Here is a 26,259-nt window from a genome sequence, read left to right as displayed (position 1 = left end):
ATAAATATATCCAATGGTACACTAAACAAAGGAAAGCCACAGTCTACATACAATTTCCAAAAAATAATAAGGGGAATTATTCCATAAAGTACATTCCTATGTCTCTAGCAAATTTGTTCAAGTTCATTATGCGTTCATACTAGAAGGTAATGTACAAAACTGGGAGCTGCAGGTTAAACTGATTAGGAACCCGGATGCTCTCGTAGACCAATTGTGGCAGGGCCTACGCGTTTCGAATCCCGCTGGAATTGTTGGGGATTCTCCTCAGGGCCTAGTATGGAAATCTGTTTGTTACTGGAAAGTGGCGTTTTCTCATGGCGGGAAAAATCTGAACACCGGAATTAAATGGCTTTAAGGTTGATGTGCAAGAGGTTACCCCTACGAAAAATGTTTTTTTTTTTTTCTTTTTCAATTCTGTACCAGGGCAGGAAGATAAAATTCACACCAGCGGTGGGCAGAATTCTGAACAGTGGAGATGAAACAACCAACGTAGCCCACTTGGGTAGTGCGGTTATTATTGCCTTTGTTGGAGCCGATCGGATGAATCACAATCGTCTCTAGACCCGTCTTTCACTCGAACCGTTTTGAAACATTTTTCGTCCAGAGCGTACGCGGGGTTCGAAGGCGTCTGACTCAGCACTGATTTCTCGCGCATGCGCATGCTCGAGAAATCAGTGCTGAGTCAGACTCCGTCGAACCCCGCATACGCTCTGGACGAAAAATGTTTCAAAACGGTTGCTAGGCGTGTTTATACAGCGCCGAAGTTCGAGTGAAAGACGGGTCTAGAGACGATTGTGATTCATCCGATCGGCTCCAACAAAGGGAATAATAACCGCACTACCCAAGTGGGCTAAGTTGGTTGTTTCATCTCCACTGTTCAGAATTCTGCCCACCGCTGGTGTGAATTTTATCTTCCTGCCCTGGTACAGAATTGAAAGGAAAAAATAAATAAATAAATTTCGCAGGGGTAACCTCTTGCACATCAACCTTAAAGCCATTTAATTCCGGTGTTCAGATTTTTCCCGCCATGAGAAAATGCCACTTTTGAGTAACAAACAGATTTCCATACTAGGCCCTGAGGAGAATCCCCAACCATTCCAGCGGGATTCGAAACGCGTAGGCCCTGCCACAATTGGTCTACGAGAGCATCCGGGTTCCTAATCAGTTTAACCTGCAGCTCCCAGTTTTGTACATTACCTTCTAGTATGAACGCATAAAGAACTTGAACAAATTTGCTAGAGACATAGGAATGTACTTTATGGAATAATTCCCCATATTATTTTTTGGAAATTGTATGTAGACTGTGGCTTTCCTTTGTTTAGTGTACCATTGGATATATTTATTAAATTCCTCTCTTTATGTGAGTGTATGAATCCAATCCGGATACTTGTGATATGCCTGTTTCTCTGAATGAATGATTGTATGCTTGTTGAATATATTCATGTTTCATTTGTATATTGGAAAAAGTAGATTTTTTGTACTATGTATTGAATTTTTGAAATCTATCATAAAGTGCTTCTAATAAAAAGCTATTAAGTAGCCAATACCCTTTCTTGAATTTTCTTTCTTGCTTAGGATGTACATTGATCGATTATGAATGTTCCCATATCAGTATTGGCATCCCAGTTCTGTTAGTTGATTAGCTTGTAATTGGCTGGATTGGATCTATCGCCACCTTTAAAAACAGGATTATAGAACCTCACCAGTTTTTTGAGATAGAGCCTATTCATTTTTACCTCTTTTATAAAGCAGATAAAGCATTTGCCCAGTAGTAGGGGTCCAGTTTGAAGATCGCCTGTTGTATGCCATTTGGCCCAGGCGCTCCATCTCGCCGACCTGCAGATACAAGTATTTTAACCTCATTTGATGAATATGACTGCTGTTTGTGATCAGGCATACATATTTGCATATCCGAAGATATGTTGAACTGGCTATTTCCAATGCGTTTTGTATTACTTGTATCATTTGTTATGGTGTGTCAGATATTTTGGTTATACCGATCATACATCAGAGCGTTGGAAGTTCTTGTGATCATCAAATCCGTGTGTTACAATGATATAATCCATTTCATTGCTCGAAAGCCTTGTGCATTCTTCAGTCCTCAGTACCTCAGAATGGGGAGACCAATCAAACATCTCCGCCAGGTACTCAACCCATGCTTCCTCAGGCACATTTGAGTTATTTATTACATTAATAGGTCTGTCAAACCCATTGATAATCTCCCAGATTGACCTGAGGCTGGATTATTTTGCACTATAAATTAGCTTTGCCAAGAACACCCCTCTCTTTGATTCCTGTCTTCCCAGAGCTGTTTTATATTGTTATCTCAAGATATTTTAATTTTTCCCATGAGTTAGATTGGAAGTTTATTTTCTTCAAGTTTCTGATTGACTTTCTTATTCCTTTTTTAAGATTTGGCACTTGAGCGAGAGGCTTAAAGACAGCCTTCCTGGTTGCCACATAATGTTTTTAACTGGAGCCTACATGCGCTATCAAGCTAGCTGTAAATTTTCTCCATGCGTCCATTTTATTGGTTGTGGCCATAATGCTAGCCTCCAGTAATTCTTTTGCTAAGCAGGACAGGCCAGTTAATGAGTCATTAGTCCACCTCAAATGCCTCAGGTTAGTTGTTTTTAATAGACCAACTTCCACTGGGGCACAGGTAAGCATTGGTGGACTTATACCCAATGTAATCAGCTGATAAGAAAGGTCACTTAATATGGTATATGTAATTGGATATTGCCTTAAGTAGAAAATTAATGAGAGGGATAAGATAGTACAATCAAAGGTTGACTGTGACTTTACGCCATGATACTTACAATAGATGGAGTGTTGTCATATGATCTTCCGTCTAAAACTCTCAAGCCACAACTTTTTAATGAGGAGCATTTCAGAGTAAATCCTCTGCTGTTAATTTCTCATCTTCATCTGGAGTGTAGATTAAGTTGCCGTTGAAGTCTCCTGTCAAGATTATCTTCCATGATGGATTTGTAAACCTAAATTCTGTTATCCTGGAGATTAGCATTGTATTGATTTTTCTTCGGATTGGGATGTACATAAACATTAAGGGGCCGATTATGATGGCGGACGGACCTGAGTCCGTCCGCCACCATAGAGTAGGGGGGAACGTCCGCATGGGCAGCGGCGTTCCCCCCGTGAAGATTAGGATGTGACCGCCAGGGTGGCGGTCACATCCTCAATCCTTAACATTGCGGCGGGTGCAGCTTCAAGCTGCACCCGCTGCAATGTTAAAAATGCATACTTTGCATTTGTATGCAGAAAGCGGCAGGCACAGCGCGGTGCCTGCCGATCTCTGCATACATATGCAGGGGGGTACCATAGGTACCCCCCATGTGCACACCCCACCCCCCCTTCACCTAGGGGGCCCGCAACGGGCCCCCGCAGTGAAGTTCCACATGCTTTTCCACGGCGGAAAATCCGCCGCGGAAAAGCATGTTTTTAAGCATTTCCTAATATGGTGGACGGTGTCTGAGAGACACCGCCACCATATTAGAGCTTTTCTGCCGCGGGCCCGCGGCGGAAAAGCTGCGTACGGACTTCCCGACCCCCCTGCCATCCTAATCTGGCGGGGGGTCTTGTGAATTACCGCAGCGGTGAATCCGCATCCTCGGGGCCGGCGGTGGCTTCCGCCGGCCCCGAGGATGCGGATTCACCGCAATCATAATAGGCCCCTTAATGTCAGAACTGGATTTGATAGCGTTCTTAATCCACTTGCTAAACTTAAGTGTTTGTAGGTCCAGACCTGGAAAAGGGAGCAGTTCAGCGATTAAATTTAAAGTTTATGATACATAAACTGCAAGCCCTCCTTTCGGTCTCCCATAGCGCAGAGTTTTTGTGGCCATAAAATAATATGTAGCCTTCTAATGGAAGTGATTCAGTTGACCAGGTCTCTTGCATTGCAATGATTTCATATTTCTGCCAGTTCTGTGGAGGAAATCCATCTTGAAGTAGAGGTTTTGCCCCTGCGATGTTCCATGAGAGGAGATGGAATACATCTCCCATGGGCTTCCTTGGTTGTTGGTTAGGGAGTCACTCTTTTCTTAGGGCGAATAAAGCAGATGATAACCAGTTCCACCGATACAGGCTCGAATTGCTAGCCTGTTTATTTGTTAACACCTCTCTAGTACAGGTGTGCTTTCCCGAGAAATCTGCAGAACTGAGTACACAGTGGCTGCTTCCAGGGCAAATTTTACCCCAGACATCCCCAACAGAGGAAAGGGTATAGCGAGGCTTTGTATTTTTCATTATTGTTATGCCCCATGTTTTCAAATAGTTGTTGGGAATTCAAAACTGAGAGTGCTATGTCTTTAGTTCTCCAAGCAGTAAGGGTTTGCTCTGGTTGTTTGTAATCTTCATTGGAAATGAATTTGACTGATAGTAGGTCTGATGATTTCGGATGCTACAATCCAGGAATTTCTGCGAGTCGTCTCATTATGTTTCTTCTGTTTAAGGATGTCCTGTTGGTCTTGTGAATCATACTCTGGTTTCAGAAGTAGCTGCTCATTTTTTTTTCTCCTTACGTAGAGAACAGTTCTTATTTAGGGGGTGCTTTTTGAGATTTTCTAGGGGTACTCTTAGCGGGTTACATTTTTGGTCCACTATTCCTAAGTGGGGGCTTGTACACTGTGTATATTAATGTTGACCACGAGTCTTTCAACCTTCATACTACCATTTTAGTGGCCAGCCGCTCACTCCACATTGATTACTTGTAACTGTTGTAACATCCCGGCCAGAGGCTACACTTGATGATGGTATGGAATAGGGCACTCTGATTTTTGGTGCCAATAAATTCATTTGCCCATGTGTAAACCCCCTAACATTATTAGCCATTTGTGTGGAGAGGCAGTACACAGGATTAGCTTCACCTTCTCAGGTGTGATCTTTTTCCACCTGTCGGCAAGGGCTTATCCCTACCTGATCCAGTTGTGCAGTTCTTTGTCAGATACACTCCACTATTTTGTTTGGTGACTGTGTTCCACAGCTAAACCCAGAGCTGTTGACTGGGTGTGAGTGTTTGATTGGTTCAGATGCTCCGACCACCCCCTTTTGTACCACTTTGTTCGCCATAAGTTGGCAGGGTATGCTCAGACGTGAGTCCGTAGCTCACTTTGCCACTGGATTCAAGCAAGCCGGGCTGAAGACGGCTGAAATGCCAGAAACCGGTCCTCGGAAGCTTGTTTCCGGTCCAGGGAGGGCATGGCTTGGCAGTTCGGGCTGGACTGTTCCCATGAGGGACAGGGTCGGACTGATTTGCATATGGCTATGTCTGAACTGGGGTGGCAGAGTGGGCTAAAGAACGGTGATGGATTAAACCCAGATCTGTTGACTGGGTGTGAGTGTTTGATTGGTTCAGATGCTCCGTCCATCACCACCCCCTTTTGTACCCCTTTGTTCGCCATAAGTTGGCAGGGTATGCTCAGACGTGAGTCCCTTGCTCACTTTGCCACTGGATTCAAGCAAGCTGGGCTGAAGACGGCTGAAATGCCAGAAACCGGTCCTCGGAAGCTTGTTTCCGGTCCAGGGAGGGCATGGCTTGGCAATTCGGGCTGGACTGTTCCCATGAGGGATAGGGTCGGACTGATTTGCATATGGCTATGTCTGAACTGGGGTGTCAGAGTGGGCTAAAGAATGGTGATGGATTAAACCCAGATCTGTTGACTGGGTGTGAGTGTTTGATTGGTTCAGATGCTTCGTCCATCACCACCCTCTTTTGTACCACTTGTTCGCCATAAGTTGGCTGGGTATGCTCAGACGTGAGCCCCTTGCTCACTTTGCCACTGGATTCAATCAAGCAGGGCTGAAGACGGCTGAAATGCCAGAAACCGGTCCTCGGAAGCTTGTTTCCGGTCCAGGGAGGGCATGGCTTGGCAGTTCGGGCTGGACTGTTCCCATGAGGCACAGGGTCAGACTGATTTGCAAATGGCTATGTCTGAACTGGGGTGGCAGAGTGGGCTAAAGAACGGTGATGGATTAAACCCAGATCTGTTGAATGGGTGTGAGTGTTTGATTGGTTCAGATGCTCCGTCCATCACCACCCCCTTTTGTACCACTTTGTTCGCCATAAGTTGGCAGGGTATGTTCAGACGTGAGTCCCTTGCTCACTTTGCCACTGGATTCAAGCAAGCCGGGCTGAAGACAGCTGAAATGCCAGAAACCGGTCCTTGGAAGCTTGTTTCCGGTCCAGGGAGGGCATGGCTTGGCAGTTCGGGCTGGACTGTGCCCATGAGGCACAGGGTCAGACTGATTTGCATATGGCTATGTCTGAACTGGGGTGGCAGAGTGGGCTAAAGAACGGTGATGGATTAAACCCAGATCTGTTGACTGGGTGTGAGTGTTTGATTGGTTCAGATGCTCCGTCCATCACCACCCCCTTTTGTACCACTTTGTTCGCCATAAGTTGGCAGGGTATGCTCAGATGTGAGTCCCTTGCTCACTTTGCCACTGGATTCAAGCAAGCCGGGCTGAAGACAGCTGAAATGCCAGAAACCGGTCCTCGGAAGCTTGTTTCCGGTCCAGGGAGGGCATGGCTTGGCAGTTCAGGCTGGACTGTTCCCATGAGGCACAGGGTCAGACTGATTTGCATATGGCTATGTCTGAACTGGGGTGGCAGAGTGGGCTAAAGAATGGTGATGGATTAAACCCAGATCTGTTGACTGGGTGTGAGTGTTTGATTGGTTTAGATGCTCCGTCCATCACCACCCCCTTCTGTACCACTATGTTCGCCATAAGTTGGCAGGGTATGCTCAGACGTGAGTCCCTTGCTCACTTTACCATTGGATTCAAGCAAGCCGGGCTGAAGACGGCTGAAATGCCAGAAACCGGTCCTCGGAAGCTTGTTTCCGGTCCAGGGAGGGCATGGCTTGGCAGTTCGGGCTGGACTGTTCCCATGAGGCACAGGGTCAAACTGATTTGCATATGGCTATGTCTGAACTGGGGTGGCAGAGTGAGCTAAAGAACGGTTATGGATTAAACCCAGATCTGTTGACTGGGTGTGAGTGTTTGATTGGTTCAGATGCTCCGTCCATCACCACCCCCTTTTGTACCAGTTGATGGGGAAGCAGGAAACAGTGCACACCTGTTTGGGGAAACGAGCACACCCACTGCGCTGCAACTGCGCAGCAACTGGCAACCGTCTCAAGCCTATACTTGCTGCTTGTCTCACAGCGGCTCTCTCCACCCGCGCACTACCCGGTGCACAGCACCTGACTCTCGCTGGCTCCCTCTACCGCTTGAGCCCTTTCTCCTTCTTCCAAAAACCTTCTCACCTCCTCCAAATGCCTCTCACTGCAAGTCCAACCCTTAGTGCCCCTTTGTGGTCAAATTGGACTATAATTGAACGTGTTGCTGAGGTGTGGTAATGGCTATAATATCCTCGAGGTTCCTTCCTGGGATCTTTTACAGGGCTGCATACTGCACACTGTTGCATACTACTGGGTGTTTCTTCTCACATAGGGCCATCAAACTTAATGTGTTATTAATCTTTTGTACTTTTAATTCCTGGATGTCCTGCATAGGAGACTTGGGCCAGCAGTTTATACTCTGATTTCTGAGTTCTTTTCTAGGAATTTATACTTTTTGATCATGCTATAATAATTCTTGACTGTCTTTTCTACTTTGGGGATATCTTGTTACCCAGTGATTTTGGTCAATACTTTGAAAGCTTTGTAATAGTTTCTGTAGAAACTATTGATAAGACTCTGATAGCTCCATTAGCAGGGCTAGAATAGATGGAGGAATGATAACCCGTGAACCTTTTTCCTTAATGGGACAAAGCATATGATTTTCCATGCCTACTTCCAGGTCGTTAACTCACTTGATAGTAAAACAATGAAAAGGCCAGTACCAATGTGCATGCCTGAGATCTATTATTTCATTGACTTGTGATACCCTTCTATTATTTCATTGACTTGGGATACCCTTTGTTTTTATAGTGATACAACGTTGTCCCCCACCCCCCAAATAAAGCCTCTAATAAGCAGCGACTTCTTGTAAGGGCAGTAACTCTCTATCGTAAAGGGCATAATTCACGTTTTCTAAATATAAAGAGTTCTTAAAAGGTAAGGAACATGATAAATGGCTTCTATTCTGGGATGAATAGCCCTAACTGCAAAAGCAGAATGTCTGTTTGTCAATACATTTAAGTGAAAAATCCAATGTCTAAGTACAGGAGCTATGGTGAAAGCATCTTTTAATTGCTGGAAGGCCATTTGTGTTTCAAATTCAAACAGAAGAGTACTCCTTTTTGGGTCAGTAGGGAAATGGAGTGCACAATTTTAGAAATATCTTGCATGAAATGTCTATAAAAATGGAGAATACCAACAATCTTTATTTGAGATCTAGAAGCCCAAAAAGGGTTCATTCAGGACTTAAAAATAGCAATTTCTAAGCTGGCAAAGAGGGATTGTTCTTGCAACCTCCTCAAAACTTCCATGATGTACCGATGATGTTCTTGAAAGTTTATTTTCGAAAACCCAAAACATCATTGAGCCAGAAGATGAGTTAAGTATCCAGTTTAGATCTGAAAAAATATTTTACAAAGCGCTGAAAGGTAGCTGGGGCATTGCACAATCTGTGCAGCATTATGAGATATTTAAAATGACTATCTTTGGGGTTGAAAGCTGCCTTCCACTCATTACCCTGTCATATCTGTACAAGGCTATTAGTCCTAATTATGTCAAGTTTGGAAAAGATCTTTGCTCATTTTATTTGATCTACCAGTACAGAGATTGATGGCCGTGGAGATCCATTCCTGATAGTGGTGGCATTGAGTTCTCTGTAATCTCTCCTCCAGGTTTTGGTATGAGGAAATCAGGAACTCATGTAGGCAAAGTTTATTGGTGGATATAGTCCTTTTATAGTGTTTTTTTTAGATATTCCTGAATTACCAATCCTTTTTATCGTTAAGGGGTAAATTCTCCCATGTGAGATCGTTACCTCGGGAACCAAGGTGTAGAGACAATGCAGCGGCAGCTGATTTGCTCCTTTCTTGCTAAACACGTATTTATAGGTCTTCGACAACCTTAATGAATCATTCTCCTTAAGGCACAGAAAACTAAAGGAAGAATTTTATTCAACAACTCCATAGGAAAACTGTTCTGACTACACATATGAGTAAAAAACATGATGATGTACTTATCCCCATCTATGCATAGGTTATATTTTCTAAAATATCTAGTTCCTAAAAGAACCCTAAAAGTGGGATACTTAAAAAGGTCCAACTTAAAGAGTTTCAAAATGTCTGGATAACAGGGATTTTCCATCTATTCCCACAATATCTTCAGGTGTCTCCTTGGATTGTCCTGGAACGGGGTACGACTGATAAAACTTTATTATCCATAAAACATTCAAAAGCACCACAACCAATGAGAGCAGGAATAGTTAGGGCACTTGTCCGGCAAGTAGGTGTACTGGCAACTGAAAAAGCTCAAGTTGTTCATATAAGGTGCAAACCTTGGGTTGAAACATGGACTCAACATGAGCTTGCAATTTACAGTGGCGTCCTGAAAATTCCCACCATACAAATGCAGCCTCTGATGAGATAATCAGGCTTGCTACAATACTTGCACAAGCCCTCTTTTCTTTGTTGATTCTTTTCTTCCAGACTCAAGGTTCGGCAAATGTTTCTTAACTGCATTGACTCTTTCAAAGAAATTGCTTCCTCTTTAGAATGTTCTATTTAGAGAGATACCATTGGCTTCTGTTGAACTCACCTTTGTTCTTGTCACTACTCACTGTGCTGGGCATCTATTTCTAAGGTGAGGACAATTAGTACTGTGGAAGTGGTGCGTACATTAATGACCAGTGATAGCACTTCCTTGAGCCCTTACTGAAAACAGTGATAAAATACTGCTTCAGCAGACTGATCCATCCACAAATTTTTAGAAACTAATTGCTAGAAGGAACTGATGTATGAGACCAACTTGCAGGGTATGCAGGGCACTATGAGCAGCAGATCACGTCTGTTTTTTCTCAAGTATTGTCATGAATTGTTGTACAAAGATCACATAATTAGAAATCCAAGGACTCTGATTTAATATTAAGGGAGTAGCCGCATATGAAATGTTGTGGGTTTGTCTAAAAATTGTGCATTGCACAAGTTTCAAGGTTATTTTTATTTATGCTATGGAACTCCGAAGAGGTCCACATAAAATCTCAAAACTTCATTTATGCTAATAAGATAAAACCACAGATGTATACATATAATAGAAATGTGACCTACCCCTCCAATATATCCAACAATCTTAAGAAGTATCCTTGGTTCTAAAACATTCATTTAAAACAATTTCTCCTTAAGCAGCAGAATATTGTACCCGAAATATACAGAGCTTCTTTTTACATAATGAAGTATGCACCATCCCATCAATAGAGCAAACAATCATTAAAAATATCCAAGGTTACCCACAGACTGGTCCAGGTATAACGAGATTTGGTTGGCCATGGCAGCCAGGGAGGCGAAACGTAATATTGCCAGTTGCTGGGGGGTGCAGGCACCCCCTGCAATGGGACCAATGGCTACGAGATCTGGACTGGTGTCAGAGGGCAGAGGAAACGATCTACAAGTCCAGGGGCTGTGCAAAGAAATGGAAAAAGATATGGGGGCCTTGGCAAGTGGTATGAGCGTAATCAAACCATTGTACTGCCAAGTTTGTCTATGATTGTACCATGTAATGTTGTTATCCGACATGCCAATTGAACACAGCTGTATATTGTATGAGAACATGAGCAAAGTTAATAAAAAGATTTATTAAAAATATATATATATCCAAAGTTCTTAGGCTTTAAATTGAAACAAATTCCCATGAGCAGCAGAATATTGTACCAGTACATACGTGTCTTTCGTGCTATCAATGCAGAACGTGGACAACTTAGACAATTTTTTTCATATACAACAAAGTAGCAACAACAAAGTTCGAATGTCTCAGTACAAAAGAAAATATAATGCCCACTTAAAAAACATTTGCAACCTTTATAGCATACCAACTAATACACCATTAATATAGATTTGGAAAACACTTAAAAAAGTTAAAAATAATATTACAGAATATTTCATTCGGAGGTAAATAAAGTGACTGTAATACAGCTGAGGTTAAAAGAATTGACAATTGCAAACATATCAGCTTCAACAAATTCCGCTGACATAGTAGAAGAGCAGGGCAAACAAATAAGACGTTGCTGATGTCTTAGCAAATAGTTGTACCTCAGCACTCTAATATTTATCAAAAACTATTTACGGTGAGGTCATTGGAATTAGGTAAATGGCCTGTTCTAGAATTCCTACAACAATGATTTCTTAATCGATATATTATTTCAAAGATATGAGAACATTGTCCTTCATTACCTTCGAGCAGGCAGAGGAGGCTTTTGGCATTGGTCAAGGGCAGTATCTGCACTTTGGGGGTCTCCAGGTGGTGGCTAAGGTCACCTGGCGCCAGTACCCAGATGCACCGCCACTGACCCACACCCTGGACATTCTTCTTTCCTGCGGCAAGGGGCGTAGGTTAATTTAACTTCTCTATAAGACCATGAACAGGATTCAACCCCCCCGGTGTCACCGTGCCGGGCGGCCTGGGAAGCGGATCTCGGCGCTCCACTGGACCAGGGACAGAGGACGCGCATAGGTTCCCTTACGCGCAAGGTCTCATGCAACGCAAGGTTTAAACTGATGCACTTCAACTTTTTACACCGCACCTACCTAACTCCAGTGTCTCTGAAGCGTATCTCAGAGGATAGGGGAGACGGATGCCCCAGATGTAACGCTGAGAAAGCGGGCTTCCTACACTTAGCCTGGGACTGCCCTTTGGTTATCGATTCTGGGTGGGGGTGGTGGAGCGAATAGTCACAGCCACAGGCCTTAAGATGGCACTCGAGTCCCTGCATTGTCTGCTTGCCCTGGTCCGGAAGCCCAAGAAAAAGAAACTTTCCTATGAACTTCGGCAATTAATGTTGGTGCTAGCAAGGCGCAGGGTGGTGATAACTTCGACGGGGCAGAGGGCCCTGGAGGTCTCCACCTGGCTTAGAGACGTGCGGGAGTGGCCCCTGGCTGAGGAAACTCAAATGCAGCTCACTCGGAGGGATGAGAAGCTGCAGGACGACTTAATGGCCTGGCGCGTTATGTGTGCTTCAGGGCTGGCAGAAGGTGAGATCTCCTCACATGACACCACTGGCAGTGGGAGTGGTGGGCTTGACACGCCCATAGGGTTTGGATCTGATGGGGAGCAGGGGGGTGGACCCCAGTGATATCTATCGTCTGTATCAGCGATGTGCCTGGTTCTTCTCACGGCACTATTAATATATGCTTTTGTATCCCTTCCCCATGTGTCCGTTCCCTCCCTGTTGCCGCCTGTCGTCCTAAGTACCGTTAATGAAGTCATCGATCTGCGTACATACACTGAATAGATGCTAGTTGTGTGTTACTGGTTTTAAGATGTATAAACTGAAAATAAAGTTTTAAAAAAAAAAGATAGGGGAACATTAAAATCCATCAATCATAAAGAGAGGAGAACATCGAAAATTAGTATTTTTCTTGTGCAATTTAATGTTATTCAGTACAATATTTTATCATAGCCTTTGGGGATAATTCCAAACACAGTACCAAAAAGCTGTCATCCCAGCAAAGTCTTAGCTGGAGGCACCGATGGACAGAGCGGGCCTCTTTGACTGGAGTTGGTGCAGAGAGAGGTGAGGTCTAGCCCTCGACATGCTCTGATGTCGTAAACATCATGCATGTACAGAGGATCTGAATACTGGTATAGTAAAGTCTAAACAGTATGTATGAAACTTGATAAATCGCAGTGACAAAGATGTGTGTGTTGAGGTCCTGAAGAAAGCCAGGGAGAGTTATCCTATTGGCTGAAACATGTCGACCGTTTAAGCAGTGATTAGTTATAACTGCTTCTTTCCATTTTTCACTGTTTTTAAGCAGGAATACAATTCAGAGATTGAATATAAGAGGAATATTATTACTCTCTGTCTCTGTTGTCTATCCTATTTTAAATTACACTATTTTTCCTTTTTTTCTTGCACTGCACTTATCAAAACTCTATAAAAAAAAGAAAGAGTTCCCTCTATATCCCTTTCCTCCTGTGAGAAACCCACAAGAGGATACAACTCATTCCTTCTGTTCTCCTCCTGGATCAAGGAAGGACAAGAGAGAGTTGTTTGGAACCCCAGATGATGACACTGGGCACTCTCAGTGAAATGATGGGATACCAATAATCCTGAAGCGGTTCCCGTTAGTCCTCTTCATTCTTTATATGAATCATCTTTTCTGCATCTCGATTCTCTTTTTCCTATCCTTTGCTAGTAACAAAGATGTCAGCACTATAGGCTATTAGTGTCTTCAGAATTGCATCTAAAAGCACAGTTCTTTCCCCTTTTTTTGATTAGTATAGACAACGGATTAAAACAGCTGATTTTGACAGATTGGTTGGTCGGAGCGGTCTTGTTTGCTTTGGACATAAAAAAAAAAGAAAAAGAATAAAAGGAAAAGGAAAGGTTTTGAATTACAGGGAGGTTTGGATTATTAGAGGATGGTGTTAGGTAGAATTGGTTTTAGATATTTTCAGAATGGAAAGAAGTATGAGCGAAGAGGGAGAATCTTATGCAGGAGACTCATTTTTTAGGAGAATGGTGCAGAAAGAGGTGAGAACCTCTGTAAAGGAGGCATTTGAAAGTGTTTTGAGAAGAAAGAGGAAGGCTGTGGATTTGTCAGAAGAGGAATTTTGGTCAGTAGATGAGGAAGATAATTTAGAGAAAGGAACAGGGAAAAGGAGAAGGAAGGTAAAAAATATGGAGGTTGGTGTCAGATACCAACATCATGGACAAGGTAGTTTCAGAGTAATCCAGTCTGCTACGGGATTTTATCCCCAAAGGGGAAGATAATGCAGGGGACACCAGATAAGAGGTCAGTCACAGTTTTTGCAAGGAGTTCAAGGTAAGTACGAAGACTCCTTTTGATTCTTCCCCAAAAAAGGGTAGGGGGAAGATTGAAATGGTTTGTGGGAAATTAGAAGACATTAACAAAGGATCTTTGGGTGATCCAAGCAGTCCAAGGGTATTCTTTAGAATTCAAGAGAAGTCAAAGACAAATGAGGGAGCTGAGGCAGCTTATATTTCAAGAGGAACAACATAAGTTAGTACAAGAGGAAGTTCAGGAAATGTTGCAAAAAGGAGCCATAGAAAGGGAATCTGAGGAAAGACAGGGTTTTGTGAGTACAATTCTTTTGGTCAGAAAGAAAGACAAGGGTTGGAGGCCTGTGATGAATCTAGGGGCCAGATGTAGGTAATTCCTATTTACCGACTCCTAAATACCGACTCATACCGAATCGGTATTTAAGAGTCGGTAAATAGGAAGGAGGCAGATGTAGGTAAAAAATTACCGAATCTGTAAGAGTCGGTATTTACCGAATCTGTAAATACCGATTCGGCATTTCACGTTGATTCCTATGGGCCTTGAAGCCCATAGGAATCAATGTGAAATATCGATTCGGTATTTACAGATTCGGTAAATACCGAATCCTGCAAGGGTGCAGGGGGTGTCACTTTGACACCCTCTAGCACCCCAAGTACAGACATGTGTGCCATGTGGCACACATACATGCCCTAAAGGCATGTCTGTGTGTCACATGGCACAGGTGTGCATGCACAGATGTGCATGCACACCTGAATTCGGTATTTTACCACCCAATAGGAATCTAGGGGCCAGATGTAGGTAATTCCTATTTACCGACTCCTAAATACCGACTCATACCGAATCGGTATTTAAGAGTCGGTAAATAGGAAGGAGGCAGATGTAGGTAAAAAATTACCGAATCTGTAAGAGTCGGTATTTACCGAATCTGAAAATACCGATTCGGTATTTCACATTGATTCCTATGGGCCTTGAAGCCCATAGGAATCAATGTGAAATACCGATTCGGTATTTACAGATTCGGTAAATACCGAATCCTGCAAGGGTGCAGGGGGTGTCACTTTGACACCCTCTAGCACCCCAAGTACAGACATGTGTGCCATGTGGCACACATACATGCCCTAAGGGCATGTCTGTGTGTCACATGGCACAGGTGTGCATGCACAGATGTGCATGCACACCTGAATTCGGTATTTTACCACCCAATAGGATTGGGTGGTAAAATACCGACTCTGAAGGGCCTGTGGCACTCTTAGGAGTGTCACCTACATATGGATTTACACAATCGGTATATTTACCGATTCGGTAAAATACCGAAGTGGTAAATTTACCGATTCGGTAAATATACCGATTCTGTAAATTCAGACCCACCTACATCAAAAAAGCCAAATACCGGTCGGTAACGGCCGAAATCGGCCGTTACCGACTGGTATTTGACGACCTACATCTCAATGTCCCATTTACCGGTCAGTAACGGCCGAATTCGGCCATTACCGACCGGTAATGGCCACCTACATCGGGCCCTAAGAGTCTTAAATCAGTTTCTCGTTTACAGACATTTCAAGATGGAGGGAATCTATCTGTTAAGGGATATTTTGCAGGAGAACGATTTGTTAGTCATATTGGACCTGAAGGATGCGTATTTTACAATTCCAATAGCAGAGGCGAGTCGCAGTTTTCTACAATTTACATGGTTAGGAGTGCTGTATCAGTTTGTAGGCCTTCCATTTGGGTTGTCATTTGTGTCATGGTGTTTTACAAAGGTTTTACGACCTGCTGCGAAATTTCTAGGGGAAAGAGGTATAAGGAAGATCATGTTCTTTTTTTTAAATTATTTTTAATTTTATTAATCAAAAAAGAAAAAACACAAAACAAAAACATCTGCTTCAGAAATCAGTACAATATACATAGTATGGAGGCTGGCATTCACAAAGGCAGAGAAATTAGAGCACTCCAGACCTCCTAGTGTCCCAACCCCCCAACTAGGTAAACAGGGAGTACAACTATACAACGTGTTCCTTAAAATGACAAGAGTAGCTTATGATATTGGGGACTGATCAGTTCTGTAGGTCATCCAGGCCCCCCATATCTTCTCCCATTTACGGGGCATCCCTGCTCTGGTATACTGTTTGTTCAGCTTGTGACACCAGTCTAAATCGTTTTCCCAGGACTGCAATGTTGGGGCTACGCTGGCACCCCATGCTCGGGCGATGTTTCGGTTTGCCACCGCTCCCGCTAGGGCAAGCCATGTTGTGGCCCATTTAGGCCAGACTATCTCTCCTGTCACACCCATGATATGCCATCTTGCCTCGACTGGGACCTGCTCACCCACTACCGCTATCATTACAGGAGACACCTTCCTCCAGAAAGTCTGAATCTTGGGACACTCCCACAATATATGAAAGAATGTCCCAGTCTCCCCACAGCCCCGTACACGCTGTTCTGACATACCATGGCCCATGCGGTACTGTAATGATCGTGAGGCATAGGATCTATGTAGAATACTTAGCTGGATCAGCCTAAATCCTGCTCTAACCGCTATCTCTCTGGGGCTCTGTAGGGCCTCCCCCCAATCCTCATCCTCCAGAAGTCCCACATCCGATTCCCAGGGCACCCGTAGGAGTCCCAGACAGTCAGGAGTATTATTTATGAGTTTTTTGTACATAAGGGATATTGCTTTGTCAATCATTGGGTCAAGGAGGAGTCTGTCTTCAAGTGGAGTGTACTCCGGCAGCATGACTCCATCTTTCAGGTGAAAATGAAGTGCATGCCTCAACTGTAAGTACCGAAAGGGCTCAGTCGTTTTCATTTGGAAATCTACTTGGAGACTGTCAAACGAAACCATTTTCCCTTTTTTCCAAATATCTCCCAGGTGGTCAATGCCAATGGTGCTACATCCATGGAACCCTTTCAGGCACCTTACCTCACTCAGAAGATCTCCCTCCCAGAAGAGGGTTTGCTCTGTTAACAGGGCCTCCTATCCAATCATTTTAGTCGCCTTTCGCCAGCCCATGACCACTGTCTGTGTGTGGGTTGGAAGGGACAAAATCACCCCTCTCCCCTGTATAGGACCGAAAGAAAGATACCCCTGTCCATAGCATGACGGTCAACGTGGTAGGCTGGTTCCTCAAGTGGTGAGAAAACCCACCCATTAACGTTAACCAGCTGGGCTGCTCAGTAGTACTTTCTTATGTCCGGTACCGCTAGTCCTCCTTCATAGACCCCTTTCTGGAATTTTTTCAAAGTGATCCTAGGGCAGCCTCCCCATATTGGTGTACGCACCTCGGACTCAACCCCACAAAAGAAAACTTCTGGAATCCTGAATGGAGTGTTTTGTATGGCATATAGTAGACACTGTAGGGCCATCATCTTGAATAAGACAGCTTTTCCCATAAGGGAGACCGGCAGACGCCGCCAATGAACAACTTCCCCTTTCAACCATTCTAGCTGTGAGTGTATGTTCAGCTGCATAAATTCCTCTTTAGTTTTGGTAATTCAGATGCCCAAGTATTTAAATAGATCTTTACGGACCAGCTCCTTGCACGCCGACGTCAGAGCCGGAGGCTCCCCCGCCAAGGTGAATACCAGGGACTTATCCCAGTTTATACGATATCCAGAGTATTGCCCAAACTATTGAATAATATGGATAAGCCTATAGAAGGTCTGTCTGGGTCTATGGGCATACAACAGGCTATCGTCCGCATACAGGGAGATGCGCTCCCCCCCTCCAATCGAAGCCTCTCACTATCGGATATGCTCGCACCCATGAGGCCAGCGGTTCAAGAGCCAACACAAAGAGAACCGGCGAGAGCGAGCAACACTATTGTGTGCTCCTATAAAGCCAAAAAAGTCTGGAAACTGTCCTGTTAACCCGGACACATGCCAGCGGGGCAGCATATAGGGGCTCAATCCAGCTTCGGAAACCCGGGCCAAATCCAAAGTTAGTAAGAACAGCAAATTGGTATGGCCTTTCGATACTGTTGAATGCCATATGGGCATCGAGTGACAGGAGAGCTGCTGGGTCGTCAGGTCGCTGCTTTGTCACGTGCATAACCCCATACAGTCTACGGAGATTCAATCTGGTGCTTCTATAGGGCATGAATCTGGATTGGTCCGGGTGAATCGGAGACTGTATCACTGGAGTCAGTCTGTTAGCAATCACTTTTGCGAGTACCTTGGCCTCAAAGTTCAAGAGCGAAATTGGGTGACACGAACTAGAGAGATCCTGTAGTTTGCCCTTCTTAGGTATAACAACTATGGTAGCTGTCCTCAAATCCGGGGGTAATTGGCCCTTCACCCTCGCCTCTCGGAACATATTGAGCATGTGAGGCACCAGTTGGCCTGCCACGCATTTATACATTTCCACAGGGAACCCGTTGGGACCGACAGCTTTCCCGGACTGGAGGTCACGCATGGCACCCTCGATTTCTTCTACAACGAAGTCTGAGTCAGCTGCCTCCCGGTCCCCACAGGTAGGCGTCGTAATACTGTATCTTTCAAGAACTCTGCACAATCCTCTTCACCCCTGTCCGTCTGGACCGATTCGGTATTTAAGGACAGGCAAATGGGATGTAGGTAATTTTTCTTAAAAAATTACCGAATCGGTAAGTTTCGGTAATACCGTATCGGTATTTACCGATTCGGTAATTGCCAGTCATTCCTATGGGCCTGGAGGCCCATGGGAATGAATGTCAATTACCGAATCGGTAAATACCGATTCGGTAATTGGGGGAAACATTGAAGCGTGGCAGGGTGTCACTTTGACACCCTGTTGCACCCCTCAATTGTGTATGGGTGCGCATGTTGCAGACACGTATGTCTGCAACATGGCACTGTTGGAAAAGCAAAAAAAAATGCTTTTTCAAAGGTTTTCATTATTTACCACCAACTTGTAGTTGGTGGTAAATAACGAATCCTAAAATGGGAAAATCACTCATTTGAGTGCTCCCTACATATCAGGATTCGGTAATTTACCGAATCGGTATTTAAGAATTCGGTAATTTACCGATTCCTTAAATTACCGATTCGGTAAATTACAGAATCCTTCTTTTTTAGCCTCCTACATCTGGAAAGCCTATTACCGGTCGGTAACGGACGATTTCGGCCGTTACCGACCGGTAATAGCCTACCTACATCTGGCCCCTAGTGTTAATCTAGTAGTAAATAAATGGGAAGTGCATATCTATTGATTTTACTATGTGGAGCAGTAGGCAGGACCTAGATGTCGGCATACTACACTGGTCAGGTGTCGTGGCAGTCTGGGTACGTGGATACCATATTGTGGCTTACTGATTGCTTGAAATTAATATTCACTTTACTGCTGTCATGTTTCATGGTCTCACGTTGCAAAGTTATTGTATTCACAAATATTAAACTCTATTATTTTAATTATTTGAACAATCAACATTTGTTATATTTACTCAATGAACCTGTAGTGCTTTTCAGCCACTAGTGTGAGTTGTTACCTTCTATTATGCATATTTGATGCTACTTATTCATAACTGCCAAGAAACCCCATGTTACATATGCTTCTTTTAGCAAGAGCAGGCTTTTTGCCATTAGCATTTTTTTATGGTGTTTTCTTAAACCCATACCTATTCAGTATATAGGAACGTACTAGCTTCAGCTTGCAAAGTGCTTTTGAGTAACAATCCAGGGCTGGCTGAAGGTGTCATAGATAACTTAGTTCCGCTTGGCAGCTATGGAAAAATGAAAAAAATATATAATTCCAGTAATGTCATGGAGCAAAAAGCAGCAATCTATCTGTCCTTGATATCAGACGTGACCTAATTTGAGCGTGAGCTTTATTTGACTCATCCCAAACCTCATTTTTAGGTCTCGCCTCTCAATGCGCATGCGCATTGAGCGAGACTATAGGGCCTTAAACAAGGTTTACCTACACTGGCGATTTGATGCTGTGCCCGTGCGCTTTTAGGTCAATGCGCAAGCGCATTGACCTAAAATGCGCGTGCACATCATCAAATCGCCATCTGTTCCCCAGCAGCACTCCTCCCACTCCTTTGAAGTGAAGCTTAGCTTCACTTCAAAGGCCCTTGCTGCTTCACACTCTCCCCGCTCCGCCCCGTGTCGCATTTCTCCTCCCCCCTCCCCACAGCAATGCCCTCCGTCTTGTTTTTCTCTGTGCCCTCACCTCTCCAGCCTCTCCCTGCTCGCCGTGCTCCTTGCTTCCAGCCCAGGCCAAACTCATGCCTTCAAAACGTGACAGCATTGTACAGCCCGGGCCGCCTTTTGGTCTCCTGGTTAACCTTCTCACTCCCTCTTTGTCCCACGCCACCTCCCTCTCTGTGTCTGCCTCCCACTCTCCGCTGCCGTTGTTTCACATTCTGAATCTCTCCCTTTCATCTTCGTTTCGCCCCTCGTTTATTTACATTTAAACATCAGCTGTTGTGTGTTTGAACTTGCTGGTGTGGCCCCCACCACCGCATCCACCACCACCGCATCCACCACCACATCCACCACCACATCCACATCCACCATGACATCCACCGCCACATCCACCACCATATCCACCACATCCACCACCACCACATCCACCACCACCGCATCCACCACCACATCCACCACCACCACATCCACCACATCCACCACCACATCCACCACCACAACATCCACCGCATCCACCACCACCACCACATCCACCATCACCTCCACATCCACCTCCACATCCACCACCACATCCACCACCACATCCACCGCCACATCCACCGCCACATCCACCATTACATCCACCATCACATCCACCCCCACATCCACCACCACATCCACCGCCACATCCACCACATCCACCACCACATCCACCACACCCAGCACCACTACATCCACCACCACCCAATTCACCACCACCCCATCCACCACCACCACCACATCCACCACCTCCACCGCATCCACCACCACCACCGCACCCACCATTACCACATCCACCACCACATCCACCACCACATCCACCACCACATCCACCCCATCCACCACCACCACCGCATCCACCACCACCACTGCATCCACCACATCCACCGCATCCACCACCACATCCACTGCATCCACCATCACCACATCCACCGCATCCACCACCACATCCACCACCACATCCACATCCACTGCCACATCCACCACCACATCCACCACACCCACCACCACACCCACCACCACCACATCCACCACCACATCCACCACCACCACATCCACCACCACATCCAACACATCCACCACAACTTCCACCACCACCGTATCCACCACCACCACTGCATCCACCACATCCACCGCATCCACCACCACATCCACCACATCCACCATCACCTCCACATCCACCATGACATCCACCGCCACATCCTCCACCACATCCACCACATCCACCACCACCACATCCGCCACATCCTCCACCACATCCACCACCACCACATCCGCCACATCCTCCACCACATCCACCACCACCACATGCACCACCACCGCATCCACCACCGCATCCACCACCGCATCCACCACCACATCCACCACCCCATCCACCACCACCACCGCATCCACCACCGCATCCACCATCACCACATCCACCGCATCCACCACAACCGCATCCACCACGCATCCACCACCACATCCACCATCACCACCACATCCACCACCACATCCACCACCACACCCACCACCACCACATCCACCGCATCCACCACCACATCCACCAAATCCACCACCACATCCACCACCACCCACATCCACCATCACCTCCACATCCACCACCACATCCACCACCACATCCACCACCCCCACCACCACTACATCCACCACCACCCCATCCACCACCAACCCATCCACCACCACCACCGCATCCACAACCGCATCCACCATTACCACATCCACCGCATCCACCACCACATCCACCACCACATCCACCCCATCCACCACCACCACATCCACCGCATCCACCACCACATCCACCATCACATCCACCATCACCACCATCCACCACCACATCCACCACCACATCCATCATGACATCCACCATGACATCCACCGCCACATCCACCACCACATCCACCACCACATCCACCACACCCACCACCACCACATCCACCGCATCCACCACGACATCCACCACCACATCCACCATCACCACCATCCACCACCACATCCACCTCCACATCCATCATGACATCCACCATGACATCCACCGCCACATCCACCGCCACATCCACCACCACATCCAAAACCACATCCACCACCACATCCACCACACCCACCACCACCACATCCACCACCACATCCACATCAACCACATCCACCACCACATCCAACACATCCACCACCACTTCCACCACCACCGCATCCACCACCGCATCCACCGCATCCACCACCACATCCACCATCACCTCCACATCCACCATGACATCCACCGCCACATCCACCACCACCACATCCACCACATGCACCAACACCGCATCCACCACCACATCAACCACACCCACGACCACAACATCCACCACCACCACATCCACCACCACATCCACCGCATCCACCACATTTTCTCTGTGCCCTCACCTCTCCAGCCTCTCCCTGCTCGCCGTGCTCCTTGCTTCCAGCCCAGGCCAAACTCATGCCTTCAAAACGTGACAGCATTGTACAGCCCGGGCCGCCTTTTGGTCTCCTGGTTAACCTTCTCACTCCCTCTTTGTCCCACGCCACCTCCCTCTCTGTGTCTGCCTCCCACTCTCCGCTGCCGTTGTTTCACATTCTGAATCTCTCCCTTTCATCTTCGTTTCGCCCCTCGTTTATTTACATTTAAACATCAGCTGTTGTGTTTTTGAACTTGCTGGTGTGGCCCCCACCACCGCATCCACCACCACCGCATCCACCACCACCGCATCCACCACCACCGCATCCACCACCGCATCCACCACCACATCCACCACCACATCCACATCCACCATGACATCCACCGCCACATCCACCACCATATCCATCACATCCACCGCCACCATATCCACCACCACTGCATCCACCACCACATCCACCGCCACCACATCCACCACCACCACATCCACCACCACCACATCCACCACCACATCCACCACCACAACATCCACCGCATCCACCACCACCACCACATCCACCATCACCTCCACATCCACCTCCACATCCACCACCACATCCACCGCCACATCCACCCCAACATCCACCGCCACATCCACCGCCACATCCACCATTACATCCACCATCACATCCACCGCCACATCCACCGCCACATCCACCACCACATCCACCACCACATCCACCACACCCACCACCACTACATCCACCACCACCCAATTCACCACCACCCCATCCACCACCACCACCACATCCACCACCTCCACCGCATCCACCACCACCACCGCATCCACCATTACCACATCCACCGCATCCACCACCACATCCACCACCACATCCACCACCACATCCACCCCATCCACCACCACCGCATCCACCACCACCACTGCTTCCACCATATCAACCGCATCCACCACCACATCCACTGCATCCACCATCACCACATCCACCGCATCCACCACCACATCCACCACCACATCCACCACCAAAACATCCACATCCACCGCCACATCACCACCACATCCACCACACCCACCACCACACCCACCACCACCACATCCACCACCACATCCACCACCATATCCACCACATCCAACACATCCACCACATCCACCACATCCACCGCATCCACCACCACATCCACCACATCCACCATCACCTCCACATCCACCATGACATCCACCGCCACATCCTCCACCACATCCACCACATCCACCACCACCACATCCGCCACATCCTCCACCACATCCACCACATCCACCACCACCACATCCGCCACATCCTCCACCACATCCACCACCACCACATCCACCACATGCACCACCACCGCATCCACCACCGCATCCACCACCACATCCACCACCACATCCACCATCACCACATCCACCGCATCCACCACAACCGCATCCACCACCGCATCCACCACCACATCCACCATCACCACCACATCCACCACCACATCCACCACCACACCCACCACCACCACATCCACCGCATCCACCACCACATCCACCAAATCCACCACCACATCCACCACCACCCACATCCACCATCACCTCCACATCCACCACCACATCCACCACCACATCCACCACCACATCCACCACCACATCCACCGCCACATCCACTGCCACATCCTCCGCCACATCCACCATCACATCCACCGCCACATCCACCGCCACATCCACCGCCACACCCAACACCACATCCACCACCACAATTACCACCACACCCACCACCACTACATCCACCACCACCCCATCCACCACCACCCCATCCACCACCACCACCGCATCCACCACCGCATCCACCATTACCACATCCACCGCATCCACCACTACATCCACCACCGCATCCACCACCACATCCACCACATCCACCACATCCACCGCATCCACCACCACATCCACCACATCCACCATCACCTCCACATCCACCATGACATCCACCGCCACATCCTCCACCACATCCACCACATCCACCACCACCACATCCGCCACATCCTCCACCACATCCACCACATCCACCACCACCACATCCGCCACATCCTCCACCACATCCACCACCACCACATCCACCACATGCACCACCACCGCATCCACCACCGCATCCACCACCACATCCACCACCACATCCACCATCACCACATCCACCACATCCACCACAACCGCATCCACCACCGCATCCACCACCACATCCACCATCACCACCACATCCACCACCACATCCACCACCACACCCACCACCACCACATCCACCGCATTCACCACCACATCCACCCCATCCACCACAACCACATCCACCGCATCCACCACCACATCCACCACCGCATCCACCACCACATCCACCACCACATCCACCACACCCACCACCACTACATCCACCACCACCCCATCCACCACCACCCCATCCACCACCACCACCGCATCCACCATTACCACATCCACCGCATCCACCACCACTTCCACCACCACATCCACCACCACATCCACCACCACATCCACCCCATCCACCACCACCACATCCACCGCATCCACCACCGCATCCACCACCGCATCCACCACCACATCCACCACCACATCCACCATCACCACCATCCACCACCACATCCACCTCCACATCCACCTCCACATCCATCATGACATCCACCATGACATCCACCGCCACATCCACCGCCACATCCACCGCCACATCCACCGCCACATCCACCACCACATCCACCACCACACCCACCACCACCACATCCACCACCACATCCACCGCATCCACCACCACCACATCCACCACCACATCAAACACATCCACCACCACATCCAACACATCCACCACCACTTCCACCACCACCGCATCCACCACCGCATCCACTGCATCCACCACCACATCCACCACATCCACCATCACCTCCACATCCACCGCCACGTCCACCACCACATCCACCACCACCACATCCACCACCACATCAACCACACCCACCACCACAACATCCACCACCACCACATCCACCGCATCCACCATCACCTCCACATCCACCATGACATTCACCGCCACATCCACCACCACCACATCCACCACCACATCCACCGTCACCTCCACATCCACCATGACATCCACCGCCACATCCTCCACCACATCCACCGCATCCACCACACCCACCACCACATCGACCGCATCCACCACCACCACATCCACCACATCCACCACATCCACCACCACATCCACCACCACATCCAACACATCCACCACCACTTCCACCACTGCATCCACCGCATCCACCACCACATCCACCACCACATCCACCACCACATCCACCACCACATCCACCACCACATTCACATACACCGCAACATCCACCACCACATCCACCACACCCACCACCACCACATCCACCACCACATCCACCTCCACCACATCCACCACCACAACATCTACCACATCCACCATCACCACCACATCCACCATCACCTCCACATCCACCTCCACATCCACCACCACATCCACTACCACCACATCAACCACATCCACCACCACATCCAACACATCCACCACCACTTCCACCACCACCGCATCCACCACCACATCCACCACATCCACCATCACCTCCACCCCATCCACCACCACCACCACATCCACCGCATCCACCACCACATCCACCATCACCACCATCCACCACCACATCCACCACTACATCCACCGTCACCACCACATCCACCACCACATCCACCACACCCACCACC

This window comes from Lissotriton helveticus, chromosome 11, assembly GCF_964261635.1.
Source record: "Lissotriton helveticus chromosome 11, aLisHel1.1, whole genome shotgun sequence".
NCBI lineage: Eukaryota > Metazoa > Chordata > Amphibia > Caudata > Salamandridae > Lissotriton > Lissotriton helveticus.
Note: the sequence above shows the minus strand (reverse complement) of the source record.